This window comes from Hemicordylus capensis, chromosome 1 (assembly GCF_027244095.1).
Source record: "Hemicordylus capensis ecotype Gifberg chromosome 1, rHemCap1.1.pri, whole genome shotgun sequence".
Lineage (NCBI taxonomy): Eukaryota > Metazoa > Chordata > Lepidosauria > Squamata > Cordylidae > Hemicordylus > Hemicordylus capensis.
Window position 1 is genome coordinate 351,062,110 of NC_069657.1, and position 14,060 is coordinate 351,076,169.

General features: G+C 44.6%; 1 long non-coding RNA gene across 1 annotated transcript in view; it reads right to left on the reverse strand.

Annotated features, from left to right (window-relative positions):
- Positions 1–5,935: 5,935 nt before the first annotated feature.
- LOC128341916 (uncharacterized) overlaps positions 5,936–14,060 on the reverse strand; it is a 39,868-nt gene continuing 31,743 nt past the window's right edge. The window contains exon 3 of the long non-coding RNA XR_008314666.1: positions 5,936–9,031. This is a non-coding gene — a long non-coding RNA (uncharacterized LOC128341916). The remainder of the gene's footprint in view (positions 9,032–14,060) is intronic.

Here is a 14,060-nt window from a genome sequence, read left to right on the forward strand (position 1 = left end):
TCAATGCCAGGTAGCTTTCCCCATGGTACAGGGTGATGGATCCACTGACATTTCCCAGCCTGCTGAGAAGTGCAGCATCCTTGTTCTGTTGCAGACCGGGAATGTCTGTCAAATTCTGCTTTGCTGAGACTTCCCCGTGGCAGGTGGTCTTTAGATAATAGCTGTTTGGGCTAAGTGTTGTGTGCTCTCCCAAAGTGAATTTAGATGTGCTTATTGTAGGCAAACTTTGCCCTCATCGATGAGTGCAGCTTGCGAGTAGGAGAAAAAGATACCACAAAGAAGAGGAACACAGGCTCATTGTTGTTGCTACGGAGAATGGCATAGTTGCATGAATCCAAGCCTAGTAAAATGCCTTACAGTTCAACTCTTTCTGTGGTCCCTTGGACTCTGTATATGTTTCATATGCATATTAAAGACTTTGCCTCCATTTGGTTTACTTTTTAATGAGCTGCTATATCAGCTTTTTAATGAGCTGCTATATCATTCTTTCTATTACTTTCTATTATTATTATTTATTACATTTGTAAACTGTCCCATCCAGAGGCTGTGGGCAGTGTACAACTAGTTTAAAAAAAACATAAAAACAAACATAAAAACAATTTTAACACAATTTAAAACCAAATAAAATACTTTAAAACAATTTAAAAACCTTGGAAGGCCAGGCCAAGCAAGTAAGTTTTTAGGGCTCTCTTAAAGGCCGACAGCAAGCCTAAACATATGCCAGGAGTGCATTCCATAGGCCAGGAGCAGTTACAGAGAAGGCCCAGTTCCGAGTCACCACCGGACGTACTGATGGTAACTGGAGATGGACCTCTCCAGATGACCTCAATGTGCAATGGGGATCATACAGAAGAAGGCGCTCCCTTAGGTAGCCCAGACCCAAGCCATTCAGGGCTTTAAGTTTAATAACCAGCACTTTGTATTTTGCCCAGAAACTTATCGGCAGCCTGTGCAACTGTTTTAAAACAGGCATAATATGGTCTCTCTGGGTTGCCCCAGAGACCAATCTAGCTGTGGCATTTTGAAATAACTGAATTTTCTGAACTACATACAAAGGCAGTCCCATGTAGAGTGCATTGCAATAGTCAAGCCTGGAGGTTACCAGCGAAGGCACCACTGTTCTGAGATCGTTTTCTTCAAGGAATGAATGCAGCTGTCGAATCAACCAATTTTGATGGAAAGCGCTCCTGGCCATAACCTCTGACTGAGATATCAGGGTAAGGCCTGGATCCAAGAGCACTCCCAAGCTGTGTACCTGTTTCTTCTGGGGGAGTGTCACCCCACCCAGCACAGGAAGATCTAACTCATCCCTCAGATTCCAATCCCCCATAATGAGCACCTCCATTTTGCTTGGCTTCAGCTTCAATTTGTTATCCCTCATCCAGCCCATTACTGCCCATAGGCAGGAATTTAGGGAGTGAGTGCCATTTGAGGAGGAGGAGGAGGAGGAGGAGGAGGAGGAGGAGGAGGAATAGATTTGGGTGTCATAAGCATACTTATAACACCCTGCACCAAATCTCCTGATGACCTCACCCAGCAGTTTCATGTAGATGTTAAAACGCACTGGTGACAGACTGGAGCCCTGAGGGACTCCATATAATAGCTCCTGTTTTTAAGAACAACCATCACAAAGCTCCACTATCAGGAATCTGCTTAAGAGATAGGAGCGGAACCACTGCAAAGCAGTGCCTCCTATCCCCAACTCCCCCAGGCGATCCAGAAAGATGCCATGGTCGATTGTATTGAACGCCACAGAGAGATCCAAAAGAATCAACAGAGTCACACCCTCTTTGTCGATTCCCTTGTACAAGTCATCTATCAGGCCATCCAAGGCAGACACAACCCCATAGCCCGCTCTATAGCCAGTTTGAAAGGGGTCTAGATAATCGGTTTCCTCCAAAACTGCCTAGAACTGGTTAGCCACCACTCTCTCAATCACCTTGCCCAACCTTGGGATATTAGAGACCAGCCTATAATTATCTATCACTGAAGGATCTAGGGAAGGCTTCTTAAGAAGTGGTCTATTCATAGCCTCTTTGAAACAAGGAGGCATCCTACCCTCCCTCAGCTATGAGTTAATGATATTAACTAGGCCATCTCCAACAATTTCCTTGCTAGATAGAAGAAGCCAAGTTGGGCGAGAATCGAGAAAGCAAGTGGTAGGCCGCACCACCCCAAGCAGCTTGTTCACATCCTTGGGCATCACAGATTGAAACTGATCCAATCTAATACCACAAGAAGGATTGCTGGACACCTCCTTCATAGGCTTTGCAGAAATAGTGGAGTCCAAGTGGGCCTGAATACAGGAGATTTTGTCCACAAAGAACCTATTAAAAGCATCACAGCAGAACAAAGTCTCTGGGGACTGGTTTGAAATGGAAGGAGCCTGAATCAAACTCCTCACAACCCGGGACAGTTCTGCTGAATGCCAGCATGGTGTAGTGGTTAGTGTGTTGGACTAGGACCAGGGAGACCCGAGTTCAAATCCCCATTCAGCCATGATACTTGCTGTGTGACTCTGGGCCAGTCACTTCTCTCTCAGCCTAACCTACTTAGGAACATAGGAAACTGCCATATATTGAGTCAGACCATTGGTCTATCTAGCTCAGTATTGTCTTCACAGACTGGCAGAGGCTTCTCCAAGGTTGCAGGCAGGAACCTCTCTCAGCCCTATCTTGGAGAAGCCAGGGAGGGAACTTGAAACCTTCTGCTCTTCCCAGAGTGGCTTCATCCCCTGAGGGGAATATCTTGCAGTGCTCACACATCAAGTCTCCCATTCATATGCAACCAGGCCAGACCCTGCTTAGCTATGGGGACAAGTCATTCTCGCTACCACAAGACCAGCTCTCCCCTACTTCACAGGGTTGTTGTGAGGAAAAACGTAAGTATGTAGTACACTGCTCTGGGCTCCTTGGAGGAAGAGCAGGATATTAAAAAATGTTAAAAAAACAAAACAAAAAACAAACACCTGCCGAAGCAATGCATGCAGACCAGAAATTGGTTTTTTGCCACACATAAACCTTCAAATGGGTTCTATGCTGTCTCCTGTCAATTTCGAGCCGGGTTTTCCTCCACTTGCGCTCCAGTCACCTTCCTTCCTCCAGTCTCCTTCTATGATGTTTCCTGTGCTTGACATCCCAATCTGTTATTCTTTCTTCACTGAAATATATCTTATTTCCATTCTGCAAACCTCATTCTCCAATGGCATGTTTGAGCAATTTGTCCATAGCTAATATCTCTCTCGCAACATGCTGAATTACAGGGGTTTCTTTCCTAGCCATTTAGCCTCCTGTATAATTCATGCTACACATGTACTGCTTATTTGTCTTCACTATGTTGTTGCCATCCTCTTGTCTGAATGGGCATTATACATTCACTGTCCAATTGTGAATGAAATGACTCTGCGATGAACAACACACCATGCATTTTTAAACGGATCTGAAGTGGAAATGAAGTGCTTCTAATCTTTCATACACCAGTAATATTATTCTTTTGAGCACACTGCCAAGCTTGCTGGCTTCTCAAATACATTTAATTCAGTGCACAGTGGGATTCCAGAAACAGGATGCAGCTTCTCTTTTACCTATGTCAATTATAGGGCTTTTCCAGACACTTACTGAGGCTGTTCCTGTAGGGAAGAATGGCAGTTCAGTCCCCAAATAGCAAAGCAAAACCAGTTTGGTGAGAAAGCAGCAAAGCAAGAGGTTTTGAGGCAGTTCTTTAGTATTGAAGAACTACAAGGATTTATTTAAAGAAAAGGTTACAAACAAATGTGAAAAAGCCTGCAGCTTAATTTCAGCTGTAGTTCATGGTTGAAGAGAGAGACCAAAAACAATCAGCCATCTCTGGAGAGATAAAATGGTGACTAACACTGGAAAAACAAAGAGGGGAGGAGTCTGGCACTTTTATTCATGACCCTAATCCCCCAACCCACCCACCCCCGCAGTGGGGGACTCTCTAACAGTTTCCAAGAGCAGCCAAGCCCAGGTGTAGGCAGCCAAGCCTGGGCTTGGCTGCCTGTGTGAACTGCCAGGATCTGCACGGATCCCGGCAGCTCTGCAGCACTAAACTCCGCACCAAAACCTGGCTCTTAGCTGATGTTAAGGGCGCAAATGCCCCCTTAACCTGGTTCCTGGGATGTGTCAGTGCAAGCTGCTTGCAGCTTGCTTATCTACCTACCTACCTACCTATTTGCAGTGACACAGAGATGAGTGCCTAGAGTGCCCGTCCCCTGGGAGAATCCCCCAGTACATTTCACTCAGCACGCAGTACACTGTGCGATACCAAAGGCTGGGATCCCACAGTCCTGGCCTCAGAGCGATCCATGCTGCTCTGCACTACGTGGAGAAGTGTTGATCATGTGGGAGCACACTCCTCACTCCCACCAGTCTAAAAATGCTCATCTGGGGGGGAAACAAGGTTTGTGAAGCCCGTCTGGTTGGTCATGAGAATAGCCTCACTATCTCACTGGAAGGAGGATTTTGATTCGCTTTGTTAGTGTTAGTGGTGTACAGGTGGCTCCTGTTAAATGCAGTCCTGACACCCGCAATTTTGTGTATCTGCAGTCAGGCAATGAAGACCCGGTATATTCGCTTCAAAAAAATAGAAGGGACTTGCCTATCCTCAGTTCCCAGGTGGCCGGAAATGACCTCTGGGGTCATTTCTAGCCACCATTTTGCTGAAAGGGGCCATTTTGTGGCTCTTTTGTTAAAAAATAATAATAATCCCACAATTTGTAGCAGAAAGTAGCTGAAATTGGAGGTTTGGGGAGGCATTGCTGGACAGCTGGATACCCACAGAGCACGGTACGGCACTTTATTTCTATTTCTGCCATTTTTAGCCTTTTTTCACCTCCGGGAACCTAACCCCCTCAATTCCCATTGCCTCAAGGTCTCATCTGCAGCTCCGTTATCGAATATCGACAGCTGTAGCTGAGAGGGCTACCTCTACCAGTTTTAGCCACATGACACAATGGGGCTGTTCTGATGATCAGCAAAAATCGGGCTAGCCTCCGCTAGCTCGATTTTTGCCATTCATCAGAACCACCAGACTCGGCTGCAAGCCCAGTGGTTCTTGAGCGGTTAACCCGCTCCTGTAGCCCTCCCCATAGCCTGGGTTTGCGGAGCGAGTGCTCTGCAAACCTGGGGTATCTGGTCGTGAGTAGCCGTGGCGCAGCTCTGCAGCGCGCCACGGCTATTCGCAAGTAGCAAAAAGCCACCTCCCGGCTCCGGGGGTCTCCCCAGTATGCCCTGCACGCTCATGCACAGAGCCGGCAATCGTGTGGGCAGCTGATCCAGCCACCCAGGGCTCCCTCCCCGCAGTTTTGCAAAAAGCAGGTCTCACGGATTGTGAGACCCGCCTCTGTATCTCACATCTCCAGCTATAGAAAGAAGTGTTTCCCCTCACAAAAGGTGCTTTCACCCAGATTCCAGGGATTTGTTGACCTTTAGAAGTTGCTTGGGGTGGTGGGGTGGGTGAGGCTGCAGTGGGGAAGAAGAAAGGGGAAAATCCCTTGCACTCACATGCTGCAAGCACAAGTCTGGATCCAACCCAAAAGCAATTTTGCAGATGACAAGTAAATTTTGTGATCTTGCAATAGCCATCAGCAGCCACTGCTGCAAAAATAGTGTCATTAAATTACATTAGAAAAGTACTGCCAAAATGTTTTTCCTGATAAATGATGTATGTGACAAATATATTTATTCAGTTTCTTCTGATATATTTCAAATGCACTCAGTAAACAATGGGATTATCATTATAAATTTTAATTATCTAGTTCTGAGATTTCAGTTGTTTCCATTTTAAAAGACAATAGAGTTCGCTTCTGATTTATATCATAGCTAGTAATACACACTGGGCGGCATCCTTTGTTTCTCTTCCTCTGGAACAAGGACTCCTTACTCCAAAGCAAGAAATCTTACTCCAGAGCAAGCACTCCTTTTTTTTTCAGAGGAGACAATTTATTCTTGAAGAAGGGAAACCATGGAGGCCACCCATTGTCAAACATTTTTCTTGTCTTAATAACAACAAATGACAGTATACAAAGTTTGTTTCCTCCCCTGAAAGATGTCGATCTTTTCAAAGTGTGATCTCAGTGCCATATTAAAGATTGCACAAAGGAGTATTTGGGAATGGGATTTTCACCATATATGAATTACATATCTATATTTTAGATACATTTTCTAAGCAGGCTAAACCCATGCATTTTGAATTTCATATATACAAGGATCTTTCAGATTCATTTTACAAGCAGGCTAAACCCAACCCATTTTGCAGGCTAACCGCATGCAAAGCCCAAATAACCTTAGTAGGCCTTACTCATGCTGTCCACAGAACTTTGCTGTGGTTGTGTCTGGTCACACCGGCCGCCCTTACTGACAAGGATGAAGCTGGGCAGTAGTCCAAATCTGCAGAAGCAGGCAGCAGGCAGACAAGGAAGGAGGGTGGCATGTCGATGAGTCCAACCCTGGGCCCAACCAGCCTCCCAGCCGAGCAGCACTGTGGGCAGGAAGCCAAGGCCAGGGAGAGCTCCAGGGGAGGCAAGCGGGAGTGATGTCACCCAAAGGGATGGGGCATGAAGGGAAGGAGGGCGGAACAGGGATGAAGGGGAGCACAGCTGCTAGCGATAATGGGCTAATAAAGAGGGGCATTGGCCCCATAATTGGAGGTGGGAGGTGCACATCCTGAGAGGGAGCATTTAAGGAGCTGGCCAGGGATGAGTGGCTGGCAGTGGATGAGTGCTGGGTCCTCCGGAGAGAGGCCCGCATGAGGAGCGAACAAGCTCCTCACTCTGAGGAGACTCAGAGTGACGCTTAACCCCTCCCTATCCCTATCCTGAGGCCGGATTCTGCAAGCTCAGGTAGACTGGGTAAAGGAGATTCCACTGTGTAGTCGGACAGGTTGTCTTAATGAAAAGACTGGGGGAGATATGGTATGTTCCCTAGAGATGTGTTTTATAGCTGCTTGCCTCATACACACAAAGAAAACTAGATAGATTTAGCTAAAGGTTTATTCAGCAACAACTCCATTTCCTCCCCTTTCCTTTCTGACTTCACACACACACCCATTCTCTACAGGACCCCTACTGGGAAAAACCTCGAGACAACAAAACACAAAAGATAACTAGACAGAATACAACAAATTCCTCTTCTTTATAACAACCAAAATTGAATTATTTTTAAAATGTAGTAACAAAGTCTTTAAATCTTTTAGGTGGTCTCCTGTCACATACATTTCTCCTAATTCTTAGGTTCTCTGGCACAGGAGCTATTTGTTCTGGTACCGAGGGTTGTCCATCGTTTTCATCAGCCTCATCTGCGAGGTCTAAACTAGAGGCAGGATCAAATTCCTCTTCAGTTCCACTCTTGAGATCAGACTCCCCTCCCTCTTGTCTCATAGTATGCATGCTGGAAAGCCTTGAATTGTTCCATTTCTTTCCATCATCCAATACGACAGAATCTCCTTGGATTTTGATTATTTGTTCTGGTCTAAAATATCGGGAACATCCCTTTCACACTTTATAAACACTTTATAACAAAGTCCCCAAATTGAAATGTCTGCTGTTTTGCATCCCATTTCTGATCAATATACAGTTTATATTTTTGTTGCTTCTCCCTTATCTGGTCACAAATCTCTGCATCCTCAGGGTGAGATAGCATGGAAAGCCATATCAGTTGTTGCCATATGATAAGTCTGGCCATAGCTTTGTGTCCTTTCAGAAGTTCAAAAGGTGATTTTCCAGTAGTAGAATAAGAAGTTCAATTAGCAAATAGTTTCATGGATTGCATAACAGCCAGTTGTAAACTTTCTTTCAATAATCTGTTCATTCTTTCCATTAAACCAGTCCCTTGAGGAAGGAACAAAGAAAGATTCTTGTGTTTTATCCCATGGTTATGCAAGTATTGCTCCATTTCAAACGAGGTAAGCTGTGTCCCATTGTTAGTCACTAGTTATTTAGGAAGCCCTTCTATCACAAAAACTGCAGCCATGAACAGGATCACCTTGTTTGTGGTAATGTTGTCAGCAAATGAAACTTTTGGCCATCTGGAATAGTAATCCACCATCATTATAACAAATCTTTGTTTTGCAGGTTGGTTATCAAAAGTCCCTATTATATCCAGAACAAGTTTTCCCCAGAGACCATCAGGATACTCTATTGGAGTCAAGGGGGTGGTAAAAGTCTTCTAGGATTTGTCAGATCCAGAACAAGCCACACAGTGCTGGATTACATTTCCAAAGTGTTTGTCCATACTTGGCCACCAAAAGCTTTCTCTGATCCACCTTCTAGTCAAGCTCATGCCGAGGTGACCTTGGTGAGAAATTTTGATCAGTTTTGCTTTTAAGGAGGTTGGCACCACCAAACAATCAGTCCTCAGAACTAGCTCATTGAGAAGGGACAGCTCACTCGCTACGTTCATGTATAGTTGAAGATATTCAGGTACCTTGTTTTTGCAAAGCCAGCCATTAGTTTTCTAAGGTAGGGGTGTGCACCAGCCAAAAATTGTTGTTCGGACAGAACCGGCTGGTTCGGTCTGTTTGACCAAACCAGTTTGGCGGTTTGAGTGGTTGTATTTGTAAAGAGGAATCTGGTGAGGCCACATTTGCATGGCCTCCATGCATCTGGATCTGTGCCACCGCCATGCGGGCAGCTTGCTAAAGAGGCATTGCATGAGATTTGGCTGCACCAGGGGGGTGAGAGGTGGCACTGGCAGGTCCTCTGGACAAGTAAGACCTTTAAACTACTTCTCTTGCTACCCCTTGACCACCCACTCAATGCCAAACCAGTTCACCCAAACCAGGCTTGGTTCAGTTTGATTGCGGACCGTACCATCCCTGGTTTGTTTCACAATCAAGCTGCTGAACCAGTTTGGCATTGAATGGTTCGTGCACACCCCTAATGTGAGATTTAAGTTGAGTAAACACTTGATCAGCACTGAAGGGCCACTTTCCATTCACAAGACGTGATCATTCCATGAGTGGACGAGGCTATTTGTGCAATTACTATTCCTTCATCCTGGAATCTCCTCTTGGCCTGAAAGTAAAAGTCAAGATAAACAATCTGCAGTTGTATTGCAAAGGCCTGGAAGATATTCCAACTGGAAATAAAAATCCCTTGTGATCCATTTGGTTATTCTTCGGGTTGCTTGACTAGATCCCTGAGTAGTAAATAAAGCAGATAAGGGTTTATGAACTGACCATGAAGTGAATTTTCTGCCCCACAAGTAAGTTGGTTGAAATTATCTTCCAAGCCTTGGAAGATAAGCTTCAAAAGAATTGGCATCTCCTCCTAAGTTGGCAGGAAAGGGCAAAAGATTATTTTTGGCCTTCAGGGCCCATGCAGTGAAGCAATATAGAGGCTATTCACACGACTGCTCGAAAGAGGGCTAAGGGAGCCCAGCCCACTTTTGAGTGGTCGTAAGAACCTCCGGGAGCTTAGTGGCTCCTGGCAGCTAGCTCACTTAATCCCCCCCCCCCATGTGGTTAGCAGAGCAAGCACTACACTAACCCCAATTTGGCGATTGTGAGTCACCACAATGTGGCTCTACACCACGGTGACTCACAAGGAGATCCCCGACTGAGAGGTTCCAAGAAGCCTCTTGGCCTCAGGGGTCTCCCCAGAATGCCCCACACGCAGTTGCACAGGGCATTCTGGGACTTCTGGGGGCCAGGCAGCCTCCGATCCCCACTGCCCTTACCAGCTCCATGGTGGAGTCGGTAATCGTGTTGGCGGCTGATCCGGCCGCACAGGGCAAGCTCCCTGCTTGTCTGCGGGGAGAGTGGGCTAAGCCCGCTCTCCCTGCAGAGCCCAGTTAGGCTCTATGCACAGATCGTATGCAGAGCCTCAGTGTCTTCTGCTTTGCTGGAGTAAAATCAGGGGTCTGTATGGTGAGGAGGTTATTGCAGAAATAGGACCTCCAATGGGTCATTGCAGAAATAGGGCCTTCCCATTTCTAGGGAAGAGCAGATTCTCCTGGGTAGACAAGAAAAAAGGTGGTGGTGGGATCTGAGCCATGCTGCGGTGGGCATCTAGTGAACAACAGAGTTCAGGATTGATAAGGAAAAAGTACCTTCAGGGCTTGTGCAGGTCAGGAAGCTGGAGAAACAATCAGCAGCAGTGATAGTAGAAAGCAGTTCAGGAATGTAGGCTTAGTAATGCAAGGAAAGGAGGTGGCAGGAACATTCACAAGCTTTGCAGGCTTACACGCTTAGCTGGTTCAAAATATCATTGTCAAATGTTTTATAGCTGCTTCCCTCATACACACAAAGAAAGCTAGATAGATTTAACTAAAGGTTTATTCAGCAACAACTCCATTTTCTCCTTCTCCTTTCCCTCCTTTTCCTCTACAGGATCCCCACTGGGACAAACATCCAAACAACAAAACACAAAAGATAACTAGATAGAATGCAATAAGATGCAGTCCAAAACACTGATGGGAACTAAGGAAAACATATTGATTACAAAAGAGTCAGGTCAAAGCCCTTAGAATTATTATTAAAAATGATTTCCATAGATTCTTTCCTGCTTTCTTTTAAACAAAATAAACTTGTAAATTATTAACCATGAGGCATGAGATATTTGGGCTTTTTCTAAATATCAAACATTATAGAAGCTAGGGGCTCTCTTCCAGATGCATAGGACTAACTACTTAACTGGAGAATATTAGATTAATCCTGAATACTGCATTCTATAGCCCTGTGAAGGCATTACATTGTACATATATACAATTGTGTAAATAAGTGTGAAAGTGTTCATTTAAACTGAACCTGGGTACTGTCCCCCTCAAAGATTCCTTTAGGAAGTGTACTACTGTACATGTGTTGAACATAATATGTGCATCTACATTACATAGATTGTACATGCGTTGAACATCACATGTAAATAGGGCATGTTAGGGTTGGAACTGAAATTTCTCCAGAATTAAATTTGAAGAGCATTTTAGGGTTTCTCTTCCAAGGAGAAATAGTGGAAAATATTCTCAGACATTTCTTATGCATCCCCAGCTTAAACTGGGGTGAAGACAGACGTAATAAATACTAGCTGGGCTGGGCGCAGAGCATCTGTGCCTCTAGTTCTCCCTCTCTGACCCCTGCCTCTTTTTTCTTTCCCCACCTGCCACCACCGTTTTCTTCCCCTGCCTACCGCTGCCATTTTCTCCCCCCCCCCACCACCGCTGTTTTGTTTCCCGCCTCACTGGCAAGCCTGTCCACTGGCACTTTCCTCTCTCTCTGCTGGCAGCTCGTTCACAAACTCTTGTGAGAGCTGCCACACATGGGATTAGCAATGGGTACGCCTTAGAGAAATATATAGATAGATAGATGATGAGTAGTAATGTGTTCATCAGCTGCTCTGTGAATCTAGTATTTTTCAGACCTCCAGGACTAAGATCTAAGTGGCATTAATCTTCACTTTTGGCCATATATAGGCAATTATTCCAGATGACTGAAAGTCAACAGGGGGGAAATTAATACAGTGCAATGGGGGGGGGGGAATCAAAGGAAACATGGAAAGTAGAATGGAAGGGAAGCCCATCATCTTCCACACCAGATTTGGTGAGGGGGCTGCTCCAAGTTTTGTCAGCACTGAGCCAGTTAGTCTTACCTCAGTGGGATTAGGACAAGGAAGAGTGGAGAGCCTTAACAATTTGAAGGGGAAGCCCCTCCCCTTTTTTCTACTACTTTCACCTCCATGGGCTGCCCAGATCTCAGCTATGAGCTTCAACCCCAATATGGATGTGGAAGCCATGGTCAAATAGCTGTGGCAGTCTTGGGTTGGTGAGCTATCTCAAGGAATTGCCTGATATCCCTGGTCTTTCAGTGTGCTTGAGTCCACTTTGGAGGTGTGGGGAAGGGCTCCTCACTACAGTATCTCTGTGCAAATCAGTGGCCTAAAGTAAGATATGACAGATAAATTACAAAACTTGAGAAAATTGCTGCCAGATAGTACAAAGAACAAAACCCCACTGACTCATTTTTTTGGTCTTTCCCAGGATATAGAAGTTTTTAATATCTGGGAAAATATGTGTGACTTTGTGGGAGAATGACCTAAGATACAAAAAAGAAGCAGGAACTAATCTGATGTCTACAACAAGCCATTTTTCTTTCTTGTTTTTGGTTTTAATTCAGAACCATATCATTGGCAAACATGGCAAAAAATTATTGCTTTTTGAGAGAGTGTTGTTGCTTTAAGAAAATATTGTTGAAGCCTATATTATTCTTTCCGTATTACTCGAGTGCCTTAGGGCCCATGCTGGACACCATGCAGACCCAAACCTACAGCCTTGCTCTTGAAAAATGTGAACAGGTGAGGTAAGCAAATGGTGGAATTGAAAGTCAGTATGAGTGTTGAAAATAGGTACCTGAAGAAATTAGATTTCTGCTAACCCTGGCTTTGACGTATCAATTTGCTTCCTCTCCACTCCCATGCTGCTGTTGTCAGAGAGGTTTCAATATAAACCCAACTCCATGTTTCAGGAGGCACTCAGCAACATGCTCTCTACATACCACATTCTGTTCTGGGTGGTCATGACAGAGTTACCACCATATGAAGACTTGGATACACAGATGGTCTCAGGGATCATTGGTAGTCCCTTCTGAGGGTTCTGACCCCTTAACAGTTGCCTGACCATGCCAATCCCTGATTCTGGTCCTGCTCCAGTATATCGCCTACATTTTTATACCCCTTCTGCAGATTTTTTCTAGCAAGTGGCACTACCTTCTTCTTCTTGATTGGAAGTTGTAGTTTCCAGATCTACCTGCCCGTTGTCTAGACTGCATAATCAGATGATGTTATATAGAGTGTCTTGGATAATGCAGGAATGTCCACTGAGTAGAAAATTTGTCTTTGATGTTGCTTGGATTATGTCTGTCTGGATAACATTATTTAATTTTTTTCCCCCTGGAGTGGTATTGTATTGTAATATTTATAATGTGAGTTAGAGGTACAAACTGTACAGTTTGCAGGCAGCCTAAAAAAACCCACAGCAAGATTTATTTTATGCCTCTTATTTATGCCGAGGAATAACATTAAAAAATACTGAAGCTGAATTTCAGCTAAACAAAAAAACAAAGCTTAAAACTGAAACATGCCAGGGTTGAAAAATGGACTGAATAGTGTTGTCACTTAGCTCTCAGAAGAGTCCACTGACTCACATAAAAAATCTGGCAGTGGCCAGCCAGATGCTCTGGTAGCCAGGGGCGTATCTAGGGTGGGGCAGGCAGGGCACATGCCCCGGGTGCCACTTGAAGGGGGGGCGCAATTTCTTAAAATTTTAAAAAAAAATTTAAAAGGCCACCAAAAACAAAATGGCCACTGGGCATGCTCAAATGGCCTCTGTGAGGCCCTAGGGCATGCCACGCCTCACAGAGGCCATTTGAGCATGCACAGTGGCCATTTTGTTTTCAGCGGCCATTTTTTTAAAAAAAATTATTTTAAAAAAAGACCACCGCACATGCTCAAATGGTGCCTGTGAGGCCCTAGAGGCCAGTGGGAGGAGGGGAAAACTTTGCAGACCCCCCACAGCCTTTAAGAAGTCCCCCAAAGGGGCTACAGGTAATTTTTTTTAAAAAAAATTAATATAATATGTCACTGTACACATATTCAGATTGGCACTATGTACAGAGAATCAGGGCTTGTGAATACTGAGCTGAAGTTTATGAGCTAAGATTGTATCCATTTGCTCTTACTTTGCTTCTTCTGATAAGTGAATTAAATGTGATGTCTTAATAATATGGCTATTAATGGTGAGTTTGTCTTTGAATCAATGTGAAATCCTTAATATTAAGACCCTCTGGGAGTTTCTTGCTCTTTTTCTCATTTTTACTGTCTTTCTGAAATACTAGAATATATTCCAAGCAGTGACACAGTTTACTCTGCATATCGTTTAATTATTTTCAGAGTATCTGGGAAAAGTCAAATTCTCCATTTATTTTTAAAACTTATGTAATAGTGATGCTACAGTGCATAGCAGAGAATTAGACAGGCACTCATGGGTGTATCTAGGGTAGGGCAGGCAGGGCACATGCCCCGGGTGCCACTTGAAGGGGGGCGCCATTTTCTAAAA